The sequence below is a fragment of the Trichosurus vulpecula genome, chromosome 9 (genome assembly GCF_011100635.1).
Source record: "Trichosurus vulpecula isolate mTriVul1 chromosome 9, mTriVul1.pri, whole genome shotgun sequence".
Classification (NCBI taxonomy): domain Eukaryota; kingdom Metazoa; phylum Chordata; class Mammalia; order Diprotodontia; family Phalangeridae; genus Trichosurus; species Trichosurus vulpecula.
In genome coordinates this window covers 131065129-131084540 of record NC_050581.1, presented here as the reverse complement: position 1 = coordinate 131084540, position 19412 = coordinate 131065129, and the positions used below count along the sequence as shown (strand labels likewise).

The window sequence follows — 19412 nt, the reverse complement described above, 5'->3', positions numbered from 1 at the left end:
TTAAATAATATATTTTTGAAAAGAGGACAAAGTGTATGCCTGGTCCCCTGTGCCCCAGTATCTATTCCATTAGAATATTAGTTCCCAGCAAACAGGGATGGTTTCATTTTTTTTTTTTTGGTATTTATATCTCTAGGACCTAGCATAGAACATGGTATATAGTAGGTCCTTAGCAAATACTTGTTAATTGATTAATTGAGTTCCTAGAACCAAAAGAGGTTAAATGACTTGGTCACATAGATATAACAAGGCTCTTTTCCAGAGCCAAACTGAATATCAGATGAATATTTTCTTATAATTATGATTTATAAGATAAAATATTCAAGGTCATCAAAGTAAAAGAAGTCTGGTCAGGTATATATGCTAGTAGAAGTACAACTGGCCCCCTACCTTCATCATTGAAAAGGTCTCTTAAGCCTTCTAAGTGCTTGCACTGTTTTTAGACTAAAAGGACAGGTTGAGTTGCCATACTATCATTCAAAATTAGCACAATGCTTGCTTCCCCTGCTGTGGCAGAACTCAAAAGAGAAAGGGAAAATATACCCAAATAATACATGGGAAAAATTGTTTTTCTTCTCTTGGTTGGTCTTTACACTTTACCCATTGAAGCCAGAACTGTATTATTCTTTATCCTCATCGAATGGCCCTTTGTTAGCCATTAAGCAGGGGATTAGACACCAACAATGTTCAGATGGAACAATGCTTTCTGAAAGGGCCTGAAGTTGCAAAACCAAACTTATCCCAAAGATATGTAAGCAGAAGTTAACAGCTATCATTTTGCTACTGCTGAATTCTGGGTAAGACAATGATTTTCAAATTGGAAATGATATGACTAAGATATTTGAAAGGGAAATAGAATCTGACTTAGGTGAGAAGATATTAGTGTAACTAGATGCTATAGAGGTGGCTTGATGGCATAGTAGATAGAGTGCTGGGCCTGGCATCAACAAGACTTGAGTTTGATTCCTGCATCAAGCACTTGGTAATGGTGTAGCTTCACCTCTATGTACTCATAGGTTAAATAAAGAAGTAATAGCACCTAACTTGCGTAGTTCTGAAGATCAAATAAGACAATAAAAGGAAAGTGCTTTGTGATCCTTAAAGAACTATACAAATATTAGTATTGTTGTTACTGTAAGTTACACTGGGTCCCGGCAAATTCTTATTTATACTAATGAGTCATTAATGGCAAAGACATTGTGGCATATGCACAGAGAACTGGCCTTGAGTCTGAAAAGATAGAGATTTAAGTCCCACTGGCTATGTGACTCTGGGCAACTTAAACTAGCAATCTTTCTGCTGACTCTCTAAGACTATAATTCCCTAGTCAACTTTCTGAGACTATAAATTCCAGACCAGGTACTGATCTGCATTCATGGAAGACTTTTCTTCACCATTAATGTCCTATGTTAATGAAATTACAGGTCTGGTTTAAACAAAAATTAATAATAATATTATACTGCATTTTGTAGGACTTCACAACACACCACGTGCTTTCATCTATGTGGTTCAGATACATTAGAGAAGTAGAGGATACGAGAAAGAATGTTGGACTTGGGAGTCAGAAAGATGGGTCCAAATCCCTCTTTCAAAACTTACCAGCCTTTTGATCATTTGCAAGTCACAATCTCTTAGCCCTAATTTCTTCATCTGTAAAATGGGAATAATACTTGTGCTAACTTCAGGATTGGGGAACCTGCAGCCTCGAGATCGCATGTGGCTTTCTAGGCTGCAGGTTCCTCACCCCTGAAACTTATAGGGCTATTGTGGAAATTTAATGAGATAATGCATATAAAGCACTTTTTGAACCTTAAAATTATGTACACACACACACACACGTGTGTAAGTGTATATATGCATGTATGTAATTATATATACACAAAATTTGTTGCATATATGTACATATATAGAGAGATATATGCATCTATCTAGGTATATATGTATATGCATGTGTATATATATGTGGAGAGAGAGAGAGAGAGAGAGAGAGAGAAAGAGAGAGAGAGAGGGGGGGGGGAAGAGGGAGAGGTGCAGGTGTTATAATTGTCTCATTTTAATGACATCCCAAGGTAATGAAAAAATATGAAGATGAGATCTTTGAAACACTGTCAATTGGCATTAGAGCATCATGGAGAAGAGGAGAGGTGTCAGATGGCTGCAAATGGACAAACATGATGCCTAATTAAATTTTTAAAAGTTTTTTTTTCAAATTTTAATGTTTTATTGATGTACTTTGTTTTTCATGAGTCTTAAAAAAAATTGTACCTTTTTATAGCTCAGAAAAAGATGCATGCAGGAAATCTCAGCATGTAGGATTGAGACTAATCCCAGCAAAATTCTAGAATCAAATAGGAGGAAGATATCTGCTATATTGCATCAGAAAATTTGAGAGAATTTCAATAATCCAAGCCATTCTTGTTTTGGGGGGTGATGCCAGTGTTTTTCAGGTAAGGCTAAGTAGCTATTGGTCTTAGAACAACACATAACTATCCCCCAGATGCTAGTGGCTTCTGTTTCTATAGACTCCCTATTTCTCTGGTATGTGGTGATTTATGCATACATTGTTTCCTTCAACAGAAAATAAGATCCTTGACCCTAAAGACTAGTTTTGCTTTTTTCTTTGCATCCCAAATGCTTAGTACCAGTTTTTGACTCATAGTAAGTACTTAATGAATGCTTGTTGATGGATTTATTTCTTTCATTGAAGAAATAAAATTATAGGTGACCTAAAAAGCAGTGGAAAAAATGTATAGTGGATGCAAGTAGGTTGCAGCAAACTGACAATGATGAATGCCTGCAACAAGTAGCACAAAATTCATTACTGGGGAAATGAATGATGACAAGAGAAGGTGGGATAGTCATATAAAAAAGTGAAGAATAACTGTTGGGTAATTTCCTTTTTAAGCAGAATGACCAACCTAGTTGATTAGGGGAATGATAGGAAGATAGTAAACCTTATTCTCAGCAAAGCTTTGACAGAGTTTCTCATGACTATCTCATGGAGTGAATGGAGGATTGCATAACAAATTACAGTAATTAAGCCGATTTCATCTCCAGTTTACTAACTCTATCCAAAAAAAAATGGTAATTCTTAGCCTTGGTTCAGCATTTTTGGTAGTGATCTGGAAAATGACATAGAAGATACGCTTATCAGATGTACATCTAATGGAAGTGAGCAAGAATCAGTATTGGAGGCATGAGTCTGGGAACAGCAGTCTCACATCTAACTCAGAACTTTTGCAGCCTGACCAGCAAACTCCACAGCTGTCCCCCAAAATAGCAACTACTGTCAAGGATCAGCTGATTTTGAATGTCCTAAAGGAAAGAACAGGTTCCCTAGAACAAGATCACTGTTGTTGGGGTTGGTGCAGGTGGTGCAGTTGGCATGGCATGTGCTATCAGTATCTTAACAAAGGATTTGCTGATGAACTTGCCGTAGTTTATGTAATAGAAGACAAACTAGAGCGAGAGATGATGGATCTCCAACATGGCAGCCTTTTCCTCAAAACGCCAAAGATTGTTTCTGGCAAAGATTACAGTGTGACTGCAAACTCAAAACTGGTCATTGTTACGGCTGGGGCACATCAACAGGAAAGAGAAAGTCATTTTAATTTGGTCCAGGATAATGTGAATATCTTTAAATTCATCATTCCCAATATTGTTAAATACAGCCCTAATTGCAAGCTGCTTATTGTTTCCAATCTAGTGGATATTTTGACATATGTGGCCTGGAAGCTAAGTGGCTTTCCTAAAAATTGTGTTATTGGAAGCGGTTGCAATCTGGATTCTGCCCGTTTCCATTACCTAATGGGGGAGAGACTTGGTGTCCATTCTTCAGGTTGTCATGGATGGGTCCTTGGGGAACATGGAGACTCCAGTGTTCCTGTGTGGAATGGTGTGAATGTTGCTGGTGTGTCTCTGAAGAATCTTCATCCTTCTTTGGGAACTCATGCTGATTCAGAGAATTGGAAAGATGTTCATAAACAGTTGGTTGAAAGTGTTTATGAAGTGATCAAGCTGAAGGGCTACACTTCCTGGGCCATTGGCTTGTCTGTGTCAGATCTGGCAGAAAGCATTATGAAGAATCTTAGGAGAGTGCGTCCAATTTCCACCGTGTATGGCATTAAGGAGGATATCTTCCTTAGTGTCCCATGTGTCTCGGGGCAGAATGGCATTTCAGATGTGGTGAAGGTAAACCTGAATCTGGAGGAGGAGAGCCGTTTAAAGAAGGGCACAGATACTCTTTGGGGAATCCAGAAGTAGCTGCCATCAAGAGAGAACATGACGGTGGTTAAGGGGCTCTGTATGACGTGCTTTTCAAACAGGTCAGATCTTTCCTCTGATTAGTGACTGATTGAACACCAAAAATGTAAAACCCATGAACACACTCTAGTCTCTTCCTAAAGTTAGAAATGGGGGATAGTACAGTGTGACTACTATTTGTTAAATCCTGTTGTTTGCATATGATGCTGGATATGACTTGTATAGTCTCAGTAGTTGGTGTCAAGCAGGTTTATATACCCGACAGGTATATAAACTACCTGCCTTGTATGTAGGTGCTAGAGGTTCTCATAGGTCCAGAAGATAACACTCCTGGATACAAATTACCACACAGTAGTAATTCTTTATTGATGCATTAATTACTTTTGTGCTCCCCTTCATTAGGGCTCTACAGCATGGCACCATGTATCACCTTTCCAGAGAGACTATACATACATATATGTATATATATATGTATATATGTATATATATATATATATGTATGTATACATACATACATAAATCAATAGTTGTAAATTTCCATATTATATAAAAAGATCTGTATATGTACAATGATGCAACCAATTCCTCAAGTGTTACACTAACCCTAAATACTGAATAAACAACAAATAACTGATAAAAAAGAGTCAGTATTGGAATATAATCCATATTCAAAAAGGTATTGGCACATAAGAATGATAAATAGATACAAACAAGATGAAAATTAAGAGGAATCAACCTTCATAGAGTTTTTAAAAAATCAGTTGCACAGTTGCAGGATATGGAAGATCTATATTAACAGGAGTTTGTATGAATAACATCTAAGGGCTTTAGATATGTACAAAGTCACTATTAAGCCAGTAAATGAATGTAATCTTAGGCTCCAAAAACAGAAGTATGTTTTCTTTGTCCCTAGATGAAGGCAACAGGTCCATGATACTCTACATATTCAGATCATGTTCACAGTATTAATATTCAGACCATGTTTAGAGTATTATCTTTCTTTTGAGGTACTCTGTTTTTTCCTTTTAACAAGCATGTTTTTCAGTGTTTGGTTTTTGTGCCTATGTTTCCCAATGTAGGGAGCCAATGTTTATAACAAAGCTTAAAAAAATGTTCAGCAAAACTAGCCAATGCATCAAAAAAAAGTCTGATAATGTCTGTAGTGTCCAACACCCACAGACCCCCAACCTCTACATAGATGGAGGAGAGATTCTCATATCTCCTCATATTCTCTCTTTGGGGCCAGAGTTGGTCATAATAATTTCACGGCATTCAATTTCACTTGTTTTTTGGTGGCTGTTCTTTCCATTTACACTGTCATCATCATTGTGTTAATGTTCTGTTTACTTCTTGCATCTATTCACATAAGTTTTCCCTCACTTCTCTGTATTCACTGTATTATTTCATGTAGTACTGTAGTGTCCCATTTCAGTCATATACATCAACTTTTTCTTAGCCTTTCCTTAATTAATTGACATCTACTTTGTTTATAATTCTTGGCTACTATGAAAAGTGTAATAGAAGTGTAATTATAAATGTTTTGGTATATATAGGGCCTTCTTAGTATTGACCTCTATGGGATACAGAAAAGGGAAGTGAAAGGGAATAAGTTTTTGTGTAGAATCTACTATGTGCCAGGCTCTGTGCTAAACTTAAAAAAAAAAAACTCAACCAAATATTTTCTCATTTAATCCTTACAACAACCCTGTGAGGCAGGAGCTGTTATTATTATCGTCATTTCATAGTTGAGAAAACTGAGGCAAACAGTAGTTAAGTGACTTGCCCAGAGTCACACAGCTAGTAAGTATTTGAGGCCAGATTTCAGTTCATATCCTCTTGATTCCAGGCACAGTGCTCTATATTCCAAGCAGTTCAGTCTTTGGATCAATGGGTATGGGGGTTTGGCTCTATTCACATAATTCTAAATTACTTTCTGGCTACCACATTTTAAGGCAGTCATCTCTTAATGACCCCAAAAAGAGGGTGGCCAGGATGATGAAGGGTCAATAACTATGTCTCATGAAGAAACTGGAGATACTTAGTCTGGAGCAGAGGCAGTGTAAACATAACAGCAATTTTATTTAGAAGGCTATAATACAGAACAGAGTTAGACTCATGTTGTCCAGTTGTGGAGTGCAGAATTGGGCCCAGTGCTTAAAGGCAGTCAAGTTAACAAACTTTTATTAATTGTCTACAATGTAAGTTTCAGCTTCTTAACAGTTATTTAAAAATAAAATTTCTAATCTTGGGTGGTACCCACACAATTCCGTACTGGAAGTATTGAAACAGTCTAGATATTTTCATATCAGATATATTATAAAATGAAATTTTATCGTGTGGGAGGTTGAATTTGATCTTCTCATGTTTGAATAATAGAAGTTACACTTCATTGTTTTTATATAAGATTTCACAGAATCATAGATCCTTTGAATTGAAAAAGACTTATGAGCTCATCTAGTTGAAACCTTAGTTTCTGCTCCTGGGAAGTAAGGCTCTGATGAATGAACTTTTGCCTCACCTTGTCTCAAACCTGGCCTCCAAATCACTCCACTCCTGTAACAACGATCTGCTAGCAGCTACTGTGGCTGTGTAAAACCAACAACAACCAGCACACAGAAGGCCACTAACACAGGTTCTTTGATCTGCTTTACCAATGAAAATAATGTTAAAGGGTTAACAATCTTGCTTTAATCCAACATACAAATATCATTCACTTAGTTGAGGAGGAAAAGCTAGCAACCTGAACTTCAGAGCAAATACAAATTACAAACATACACAATATAAACAGACTAAATCACAATTCATAGTTACCAGGAAGGCATCAACATCTGGCTTGACAAGCCGGGGGCTCTTAAAATGGCTGCCCAGAGTCCCACGCCACTCTTCTAGTGACTGAGAGTCCCCAAAAGTCAAAGGCCAACCTTGGATCTTATATACCCATGTCAGGGCCAGAAGGATTCACACCTAATAAACAAAAGGGTGTGGGCCTGGGGCTTTGCAACTAGTAAGGCTTAATCAAAGGCATTTGATTAATTTAGCATTTCTAAAAGAGAAAACAGTAAAAAAGTCCCACCTTAATTACCAATACAACACCATGCTTACCTGCATTGTAGCCATCATTCATAATCTTCCTTACATTTTCCAGTGTTATCTTTCTCCATTATAATATAAGCTCCCTGAGGGCAGGGACTATGGTTGTGTGGGGCTCTGACCCAACACTCCCAGAGCCACTTCTGTGTCTGCTACATCTGCCCCTCGGAGTCCCAGGGAATAACTGGGAGGGGTTGAAGCATCTCTTCTTTATTTTGCATCAGCTCAATGCCCCAGTGGTCATGTTCCTTTCATTGTCAGGGACCAGTGACCAGGACCCAATTCCATTTAATCATTTAACATCAATTAGCTTTTATAAAGGGTTATTGACTTAGAATATATAATAAGATTGAAGTCCAAATATTTTCCCCAATACTTCTGGGGTATTCTCTCCTCTATATCACCTTGGTGGGGAGGAAGGAGACGGAGAATAGACTCAAAATTTAGCTCAGTTCATATAGCACTTGTCTTAGCGAATTCACTTCCATGTGGGACATTTCTACTGGATGAATCCTTGTCTCAGCTACCACAGGGCTAGGTCATTCCTTGTTCCTATGTGTTTTAATACTATGTTGACTGCAAACTCAAATTCTGGAATGCTAAAATGCTAAGGTGTCCTTCAGACCTTTCAAATTCAAAAAGGTTTTGACTCCATTCTGTTTATTGGTTGCCCAGAGGGAAGGAGTCTCTGAGCTCCTTCAAAAGTGCAGAGGCCAAAAGGCTATGGGCTGATGCTGACAGACTTTTCTGAAACAGATCAAAGAGCTTCCTTTCCACCATTTGGTTAGTCAACCAGAATCTGTAACAGAATGTCTAAACATGCTCCATAGCCTCTCCAAGGTATTTTGATTACATGGTCTCATGATTTTCCTGGAAGCAATTTCCCTAGAGTCCTCTATGAGAATAGGTTGCATCATCTGAAGAAGCTGATGTGGTCTGCACATGCACCAGACTCTCATTATATTTGCTTGCTTATATTTAATCCCCAGCATTTAGCAAGTTTTTGATACATAGTAAGCACTTAATAAATGTTCACTGTCTATCTACACCTATCTCTATCTATCTATCTGTCTGTCTGTCTGTCTATCTTTCTTTCTTTCTGTTTATCTGTCTGATCTTTTTACATTCAGTCTATTTATCTGGCCTATCTGTCTAGCCTATCTATCTCTATCATTCAATTATCTATTAAGAGAGGGAGAGTCAGGGGATACTTAGGTCTTAAGGAGAGAAGAGAAGTTGAGGTTTGAGGATATGAATTTGTAGAAGGAAAAATATGGTGGCCCCCCTCCTTCCTTCTAACGTATTCAGCAGCTGGGGAGTAGAAGAAAAGGCAGATGGTGCCTCAGGGTTACATATCAGGAGAAGGTAAATATCAGTAAGATAAAAGGAAATGGATTCAAAGGTACATATAGGTCAGCACCATCTTAATCTGGTCAACTAGGTCAATGCTATGAAAGTAGGAGAGTAAAGGCCAGAATTGAGAAGATGAACTGAGAAAAGGACTGAGGGTATGGAGTCTAAAGCGAGGACAAAGACTAATATAGGAGTGAGACAGCTGGAAAGGTGGGAGGACAGGAGATTGTGATTGGAGAAGAGAATTTCACAATTCAATATCTTGAAATTGGAACAGTTTTGGGTGGTGGTGGGGTCTACAGTGTGACTGGGGTGGCTCAGGTAAGTAGTTACGGAGATCACAGGCATCAAGAAAGTTGGTAAACTGGAAGATCGGGGGCAATGTGATAGAGGGCTGGATCTGGGGGAAGGAAAACCTGATTCAAACCTCAGCTTTGATGCTGTGTTACTATGAGTGAATCACAACTTTTTGAAAATCTAAGATTCCACACCTATAAATAGAGCAAAAAATGCATAAAGTTTCTACCTTACTGGGCTATTGTAAGACTCAAATGAGATGATAAAATCATAGACTGAGAGCTGCAAGGGATCTCAGAAGCCATCTAGTTATTTTACATTATTTTCCAGGTAAGGAACTGAGATCTGGAGAGGATTAGTGACTTGCCTAAGGCCACACAAATGTTAAAAATGGCAGAGCCTGAATGGGAAGCCATGTTCCCTGACTCCGTATTCAACTCCCACTGTGCTAGGCTTCCTCCCATCATGTATATAATGTGTTGTCTATACCTCAGAGAGCGATGTGTCAATATTATTAATGTGACTATTAAAAATAGGAATAATGAAGGTGAAGTTAGAGTGGAGGGCAAAACTAAAAACCACATACAGAACTCATTGAGAATGAAGGGAGAATAACCTCAAGGTAGAACAACCTTTGGAGGTAGGTAGTATTATGGTCCCCATTTTACAGCTCAGGAAACTAAGGCAGACAGAGGGATTAAGTGACCTGCCAAGAGTCATGCAGCTAATAAGTATCCGAGGTTGGATCTGAACTCAGGTCTTCCTCACTCCAGGTTTAGTACTCTCTGTACTGCACTACCTGGCTATCAGTGGGGTAGAAGGAAGGGTCTAGGAGTGATCATGCAAAGGAGTAAATATATAGGTGCCTCCTCATGGCTTTATGTGTCCAGGACAATCAACCAGCTCCATTGACAGTGATTAGAGATACTGTGGCAGGGGGAGAAAATCAACCTTCCACAAATATTATGTTTTCCTGAAGTCTTTGTGTAAAGGAATATTCTATTTTCTAATAAAATACAAAGTCCTCTATTTGGCATTTAAAGCCCTTCATAGACTGGCTTTAGTCCATCTTCCCATGCCCCTACCCGCTCTTTATATTAACTAATGTGGGTTCCCTGTTGTGACCTGTGTATGGCATTCCATTTCTGGCCTTCAAGCATTTGCCCAAGCTATTTCCAATACTGGAATACTCTCTCTCCATACTTCTGCCCCTTGGAATCCAATTAGCACCATTAAAGGCTCAACTCAGTTGTCATCTACACACAAAGGCTTTCTTGCTCCTTCTCCGCCCCCAAGTTTGCCTGTTTGGTAATTACTTTTGCATCGGCTTATTTACATACATGTTACAATTCTCCAGTAGAAGCTAAACCCTTTGAGGGTGGAGGTGGTGATGATGATGGTGATGATGATGATGATGATGATGATGATGATGATGATGACGACGATGACGAAGATGATGATTTTTGGCCTTTGTATCCTCAGTACCTAAAACTATGCCTGGAACTAAGCAACATAGCAGTTGCTTTAATGCATGCTCGTTAAATTGAACAGATTGGAATAGAAGCCATGTCAAAGGAAGAGCTCTAAGATGAAGGGACTTATTAACATCTAAAGGAAGGGGCAAACTAACCGGAACCCAAAGATGATGCCCAAAGTAACTGAGGGAACTCCAGTGACGGATTCACCACCAGTGCAAATAAATCTTCACTTACTATTTTTAAAGTTTGTAAAAGACAGCAAAATGTGTGAACGGATGCTAAAATTCTGAAACTGTACGGAAATAAAAATCACCAGAGGCTGTAAAGAGCACATCAGTAAAAAGAATAAAGGATGCTTAGGATACACCGGCATCAAGAACTGAAATCACAGGTAAAATTCAGAAGCAAATGGTAATTGCACATGAGGAACTAACATAGAAGAAAAGCATTCAACTTGCCAATAATAGTGATATCAGAGGAAATAGAGGAGGCTTAGTGCATTTCTCTCCTACACTGTCACTGCTTCCCATTTAACATAAGTGAGTGATTAATCACCGGCAGTGAGACAAGGCTTCTTGCTGTAATACCAGTTGTATGACCTTTGGCAAGTCACCCCACTTCTGGGAGCCTCCATTTGCTCATCTGTAAAATGGAAAATGGGAAGGAAATGGAGACAAAAGGCCAGTAATATTGAAGCTATAATCAGGGAAGTAAGTAATTAGAGACAATTTCCTGAACTGAAAGGAAAGGCAATCTACAGCAACAAAGCAACAGGGGATTTCAAGAGCAGTCCTCCAAGAACGATTCCCAGACACCCACCCACTCATTAAGTTTTCAAACTCTGAAGACAAGGATATGAGATTTTAAAATTTGGCAAGAGGAAGAGGAGAGAGTGTATTTAAAGATCCCAAGATAAGAAGGGCATTGCACCTGCCTCTCAGACTTTGGAAGAGGGATGGGCTTGGGGGAAACTAACAAACAAAAACTCTACAAAGAATGAAAATAAATGGAAATTTCCCAGCAAGAGTGCCTGTGCCAAGCTACTCTCTGAAGCCTGAAGAATATTTCAAAGGTGAGAGCATCTGAAGCCATTTGTCGATATAGGTCCTCAACTGCATGGATCACTACCCAAAATACCTGAAGTCTAAAAGAACATGAACTAGAGAAAGCATTTAAAAAACAACAAACAAACCCAGATAGACCTAAAAGAATGGATTTTTAAGGCAATAATAAAGTCCACAGTTAATGATATAAAGAATAATCAACCCAAATATTAAAAAGAATTATTAGAACTACAAATTGGAGGCAGAGAATTGTATAGAGAGTTCCAGATCAGCTATACCTAACTACAAAATGTGTGCAGAAGTGAATTAGGCTAGAAGAGCCTGAAAAGGAAGAATAAAATAAATAATCATATCAAGAAATACAAGACACACTGAAAACAGTTGTAATAATATGATGGAAAAGTTTAAATAATAGGTAAGCTGAGGGCAGCTAGGCAGTGCAGTAGATGGAGCACCAGCCCTGGAGTCAGGAGGACCTGAATTCAAATGTGACCTCAGACATTTGACACTTACCAGCTGTGTGTCCCTGGGCAAGTCACTTAACCCCTGATTGCCTTGCAAAAAATAAAAAAGAAATGGGCAAGCTGGATGATGCACCTTTCTAATCTGCTATAAAAAGAAACAGTTGAAATTCTACTCTAAAAGTAGAAAAAAGGAGAAAAAGCAAAGAATATCAATGATCCATATACAGGGAATGGAGAATATAGCACAAGGGTATCAATTAGAATTTTAAATGTGAGTAGGTTGAAATCGCTGATAAAAAAGGATTCTGGGAAAGATTAAAAAATAATAATCCTCAAATAATCCTTTAACTACAAGGAGCACATTTAAAACATAACAACATAAAGAGATTAAACATGGAGAGACCATTTAAGGTTAGTCATGTGAAAATAAGGAACGCAGGGGTTGCTATCATCATATCATAAATGAATGATTTGTAGAAAATCAAATTCAGTAGCATAAACAAGTTTAATATAAAATAGTAAAAAGGGCATTAAGCAGTGAATACTGAATAATATTTAATCTCTGTGGTCCAAACAATGTGCCAATGAGACACAAACAGGAAAGATTGGACAAAATGTAGGAAATAGATGAAATTATAATTTGGAGACCATAAGATCCAACTATCAGAATGTGGAAAAGATTAAATGGCCAAAGAGTCAATAAAGAAAGTATAGAGTTGAACAAGGGCAGCTAGGTGGTGAAGTGGATAGAGCACTAACCCTGGAGTCAGAAGGACCTGAGTTCAAATCTATCCTCAGTTTCCTCATCTATATAATGAGCTGGAGAAGGCAATAGCAAACCACTCCAGCATCTTTGCCAAGAAAATCCCAAATGGGGTCATGGAGAGTAAGACAGGACTGAAATAACCCAACAAGAACAACAACAGAGGTGCAGAAAGTAGAATGAATTAATATAGAGGAAACAATGCAGGGCTATAACTTTAATGAAGGTAAGGAGGGCTTTTTCACAGAGCAGGAAATTTAAAGGCACCAGCACAAACTTTTTGGCATCCTGGGGTACTCTTACCCTCCATTGGCAAATTGACAGTTACAATTCTGGCTGAAAAAATATACACTTTTCCCAAATATATATGGTTAATTCACAAAGGTAGATCATATATTGAGATACAGTGATACCCTTATTAAATATCTGTAAAGGTTAGGCTAAATTTGAAGCCACAGGCCAAATACATTCACACATTATATATATATATATATATATACACACACACACACACATACACATATATACATATAGATGTATATATATAAAATATATATATATATTATATGATATACACACACATATAAAAGATATTGTAATGTGTTATATTATATGCATAATATATTTATATATATGTATGTATATGTTTCATGATCAAAGAACAGGGACTCCAGGGCCTATATTTGCCTCAGCTTACTGGCTCAAGCTGGTTGCCTTTTTGAGCTGAAGGCAAGGGCCCAAGCTCTACCTTCCCATTTTACTCAATGTGCCACAACTCTTGTGGCAGGTGCAAAGTAAAGGAATGGAGAAGCATTTATTAGGCATTACCATGTATCAGGCATTATGCTAAGTGCTGGAGATCTAAACAGAAAAGCAAGACAGTCAAGCTCTCATTCTAATTAGGGAAGAGGGTATATTCAGGACAAATTAATGTAGGGCAGATGGAAAGGCCCAATAGTCTTTAGGATGCAGTGACCAGGTAGGTACATGAAAAATCCCAGAAGCACTTAGGGTACCATGGCAAGTCGAATGTCAAATGTCTGGTGGTTCAAGGGACAGAGACATGGCAGAAAGGAAGGCCCAGAGGTTAACAGCTAATTGGAAATCTTGCCATTAAGGTTGTAATTGGTGACTCCTTACTTATTTTGGGTGAATGAGCTGCCATGTCCCCCAACCAAGGACTGTGGGGAAAGGGTTGGTGGTCCCAAACACTGGAGTGGAGCAGGGCTTTGGTTACCTCAGGCAGAGGGACAGATAGGGTGATCAGCATCAGGTTGGGATCAGGTTTCAATGGCAGGAGTGGAGGGTGGGAAGGTAATAGTATAATAATGGTCCATGGAGATCTTTGCAAAGTAGAAAGAAAATAGCAATAACAAACTAAATGCAGGAATAAGAAAAATGGAAAAACAAAATGCAAACACACATACAAATAGTAGATGCTTGGAAAAAATTAGCTAAATGTGTCAAAACTTTATTTTTAGGTAAGACCTGTGACTTTATTGGTACAGGAAACTCGATGAGGAAATTCCCTCTACCAATTCAAACTAGCATCTGCTTTGAAATTTATAATCTCAGAGAGTTGCCTGGGGCCACTGAGAGGTTAAGTGCCTTGCCCAGGGTCACACAGCCAGTAAGTGTCAGAAGTAGGACTTGAAACCAGGCTTTCCTAATTCCAAGGGCAGCTCTACCTGCAACTGCCATGTTTCTCTGTACCCAACATTAGCTCAATTAATATGAATACGTATATGGAAACTGATGCCAGGAAGAATGTTTGATAAAATCATTATGCGTGATTAAACTTCTAACAAAACAAATGCATGTCTAATTGCAATATACTTTCTTTACATGATTCAAAATACATATTAAAACTAAAATCCTGTTGTATATATGGATAATCCTTGGTTATTTTTTTAACGAAAAAAATGTTCCATGCTACTATCCCATTCAATACAATACGGGAAACTGTTGTAATAGTTATTAAAGAGGAAAAGGCATCACAGAAAAGATTGTAGAAAAATAAGAAATAAAAGTATCGCTTTGGCAAATAATGTTTGCATACTTACAAAAATAATGATATCAATAAAAAATTATTAGAGATAATAGATAAATTCAGGGAAATTGTAGGATATAAGATAAATTCACAAAATTCAATTTTACTCCTATTAGTGACACACAGCTAGAAAATACAAGGAACACAAAGATTACATTTACAATGACAAAATGTGAATTATCTGGGTATTAACCTAATTCAGGACACAAGAGGTTTGTTGAAAGAAAATCATAAAACCATAATGGGAAAAATGAAGGAAGGCCTTTAAGAGTGTACTGTCCTTGAGTGAGTGTCATCTTTTGAAAATGGAAGCATGGGAGGATTCTGTGCTGCTTTCTCAGACAAGAGCATAGATAACATAGTCTGGAAACAATTTCTATCTGAGATTGTGACCCTTAGTACTGTGACTAAATCAGGGCAGTTCTCTGGTCCTTCCTTAATTCCTACAGTCAGAAACAGACTAGTAGGCTCTCACCAGACTTCTCCAAATTCCTCAAAATATAAAACCAAGAGACTTTTGAATAGATGGACTTAGAGGAAAACAAACAGATTTACAGAAAATATCATTTAAGAGAGGGATCCCAGACATGGAATTTTACCAGGAAAGGAGTAGAACTCCTGAGAGCACAAGGTCCCCTATAACATCTCGACATATGAAATCTTTAATGACCTTTCTGAGCAAGTTGAAAAAGATAGCTGAGCAGGTCACCATTATCAGAGGAGTCCTGGACACTGGTAAATAAAGCCTAAGGTCAACTGCTTCCAGGGCCAAGGACATAATCTTGAAGGGGCGGCAATGTAAAAATAGATATATAGATATATATGTATGAGAGAGAGAAAGAGAGAGGGGGGGGAGAAAGAGAGAGAGAGAGAGAGAGAGAGAGAGAGAGAGAGAGAGAGAGAGAGAGAGAGAGAGAGAGAAAGAAAGAACTTCTCCCATGTAAATATGATGGGATTCCATATATAGATGGAGGCTCATGTGTAATAATGATCCTGGGCATAATAACATATTCTCACTTGGAGTCCGAGTTTAGTGCTTAGAGAACTAACTAGCTGACTAGCCACTTAGCTGCTGCAGCCTCTCTCTCCCCCAGAAGGTTTTCTGCCTCTACCCATCAGCTTCTGGCAGTCTCTAGATATCTCTAGAAGAGTGATCACCTAGAGAACTTGTCCAACCAAGGCTTTTCTGCTCCTGATCTCTACTGTACACATCAGTAATTCCCCAAAAGACCCCTAGAGGAGGGGTTTCACCCAGTCATTTGCTGCTTCTCTGGGTGTATTCCTCTTTCTCTTTCACTGCATTATCCTCTATGGCAAAGTCAACATTATTATGTATACATCTGAGTAAAAACATCTGCTTGGCTGCCATAGTTATGTTTGCCTTCTCAGATTATATTTAAGTGAATAAAATAAAATATACAGGATTGCAAAGGAAACGCATCATATTGAAATAATTATCAACACATTTTTAAAAATGATTGATAAGAACCATTGGAAAAAAGCTAGTAAAGAGTTTTTTAAGAAATTAGGCCACTATCTTACACCCTATAATTTCCAAATATCAAAAAGTCATTTAAAGATGGGGAAAATGGTTGGAAATATTTTTCATAGCTATGACTGGGAAAAGAATTCTTAACCAAATAAAGAATAGAGTTCACAAATGATAAAATGGATAATTTTTCTTACATGAAAATTTAGGAAAAAACTCATGTGAACAAAATCAATATCCAAACATGTTTAGAGAATTAACAAAAATAGGTAAGATCAAGAGCAATTTTCCAATGGATATAATCAAAGAATATGAACAAAGAGTTCTCAAAAGAATTACAAATTATTAATAACCATATGAAAGACTGCTCTTACTCTTTAGTCATGAGAGAAATGGAAATTAAGACAACTCTGAGATTTCACTTCACATCCAGTAAATTAGCAAAGACATACATAGTCAACGCTAGAGGAACTTTGGGAAGACGCTCATATTAATACATTATTGGTGGAGCTGTGAACTTATCCAACCTTTCTGGAAAGGAATTTGGAATTATGCTAAGAAATTGACTAAAATGTCCATACTCTTTGATCCAGAGTTTCACAGCTTGGCATATACCCCAGGACGTCAAACAGAGAAAGCAAAGTCCAATACACTAAAATATTTATAGCACTGCTTTTTGTGGTAGCAAAGAAATGGAAACAAATTAGAAATCTATCAATGTGGGAAAAAGCTAAAATGTAGTAAAGGGACATAATTGATTATTATAGCAATCCAAGATTAATATAAAGAATACTGAAAAGAAGTTACATGAATTGGAAGACTTATGAACTGATTCAATGTGAAGTAAGCCAAATCAGAAAAAAACCAATTTCCACAATAACTATAATAATGTAAATATTAAGAATAACAACAGCAGCAATAACTAAAAACTTTGTCATTTTAATAGTCAATCTTGGTCTTGAAAAAAAAGATAAGAAAAGTTATCTTTCTCCCTTCTTTGCAGAGCTGAGGGGACTATGGAAGTCCCCTAGTGTGTATATACACATATACCTATATATATGTATATATGTATGTGTATATACATTTGCACCCATACCCATGCACACACTCTGACATTTACTAGCTATGTACTTAGCTAAGTTCTATAACCCAGCTAAGGTTATGCAACATAAATACTTCATGGATGAAATCATCATCACATATTTTGAAAGAGAAACAGACATAGAGAGAAGCAGAGAGAGAGAGAGAGAGAGAGAGAGAGAGAGAGAGAAAGAGAGAGAGAGAGAGAGAGAGAGAGAGAGAGAGAGAGGGAGAGAGAGAGAGACAAAGAGAGAGAGAGAAAGACAGAGAGAGAGAAACAGAGAGAGACAGAGAGACAGAGACAGAGAGAAAGCTTAGCACAATGTCTGGCACATAGCTAGCACTTAATAAATATTGATTGATATATAATAAATATCAATTGATATCATATGATATGCTATGGTCTGATTTGGCTGACATGTTGGTTAGCTTTGCCAAATGTTTCTTCTCTCCCTTTTTATTCTTTGCTACAAAGTATGCTTCTGTAGAGGACAGGAGGTAGGTGGGGTTTTTTTTTATTTTTTTTATTGAAATGAAGTTGATATACAAACAGAAGATGTCAATGAAAATATGAATTTCACAAAAAGAAAAAAAGGAACACTGACAGAAAAAAAAGCCAAGGGTAGGTAGAGTATCAATAAGGAAGGGGTGGTCAATACCATGAAATACTGTTGACAGGTCAAGGAAGATGAGGAATGAGAGAAGGTGATTGGATTTGTAAATAAGAAGGTTACTAGTGACTGCTGAGTGATAAATTCCAGCACAATTTTAGGGATAGAAGACAGATTTCAAGGAGATGAGGAGTGAGTAGGTGGTTATGAACTGAAAGCTTTTAAAAAATATACTAGGATCAAGAATTTTGGGAGTGAGAGAAAGGGAGAGAGATAGCATAAAAGGGTCAAAGGAAAGAGTTTTTAGGATTAGGCCAGGGGTGGGGAACCTGCAGCCTGGAGGCCACGTATGGCCCTCTAGGTCCTCAAGTGCCGCCCTTTGACTGAATCCAAACTTCACAGAACAAATCCTTTAGGATTTGTTCTATAAAACTTGGACTCAGGCAAAAGACCACACTCAAGGACCTAGTGGCCTCAAGGCCAAAGGTTCCCCACTCCTGGATTAGGCAATTTGAACAGCATATTTGATGTCAGATGAGGAGGCAATGGTGAGGGAGTGAAAATTCATGAATGTGTCTAGTTATTGCAATAAAAAAGCAGGAGGGGGCATCAGATCAAGGGCACAGGTAGAGACATTAGCCCTGACAAGAAGCAGGAACAGAAAGTTGTGAGAACACTAAGATGTTTTAAATTGTGGAAGAGAGGAGTTGAAGGTGGTTTTATCTGACTATCTTCTCAGTGAAGGAAGTGCCCAGGCAAGTTGGGCTTAAGGGCTTGGGAAGAAGAGAAAAGGCTTAGAATAGTTTCTATAGAAGAAAACTGATAGAAAGTCAATAATTAGGACAAAGATTGTCAAGCACCAATGAGGGCTCAGCCAAGGTTATGTGCCATAAATGCTTTAGTCAGTGAAATCATCATCATATATTGTATTTGAAATTTATAAAGTGATCTAAAGTTTGCAAAGCACTTTATTATATAAATTACCTCATTTGAGCCTGACAACAACCCTGTGAGGTAGGAATTACAGGTATTATTAGCCCCATTTTGCTGATGAGGAAACTGAGGTTCAGCGAGGTGGCAAAGTGAATAGACCATTGGGCCTGGAGTTCAAATCTGGCCTCAGACGCTGACTAGCTGTGTGACTTAATCACTGTTTGCCTCAGTCTCTTCAACTGTAAGGTTGGGGTAAAAATGGCATCTATTTCACAGAATTTGGAGGATCAAATGAAATATTTGTAAAGAACTTAGCTCAGTGCCTGGCAAACAGTAGGTGCTTAATAAATGCTTGTTCCTTCTCTTACAGAGATCAAGTTACATTCCCCTAGGTCACATGGGTAGTAAATATCAGAGTCAGGATTTGAACCCAAGATTTCCTGACTCTAAGTCCATGAATAAATGAAAAAAACAAGG

The 19412-nt window shown here is 37.8% G+C and overlaps 1 protein-coding gene and 1 pseudogene across 1 annotated transcript in view; one reads left to right on the top strand and one right to left on the bottom strand.

Annotated features, from left to right (window-relative positions):
- VWC2 (von Willebrand factor C domain containing 2) overlaps positions 1-19412 on the bottom strand; it is a 198638-nt gene that overhangs the window by 89289 nt on the left and 89937 nt on the right. The window lies entirely within an intron of this gene.
- LOC118831731 lies at positions 3371-4263 on the top strand (annotated as a pseudogene).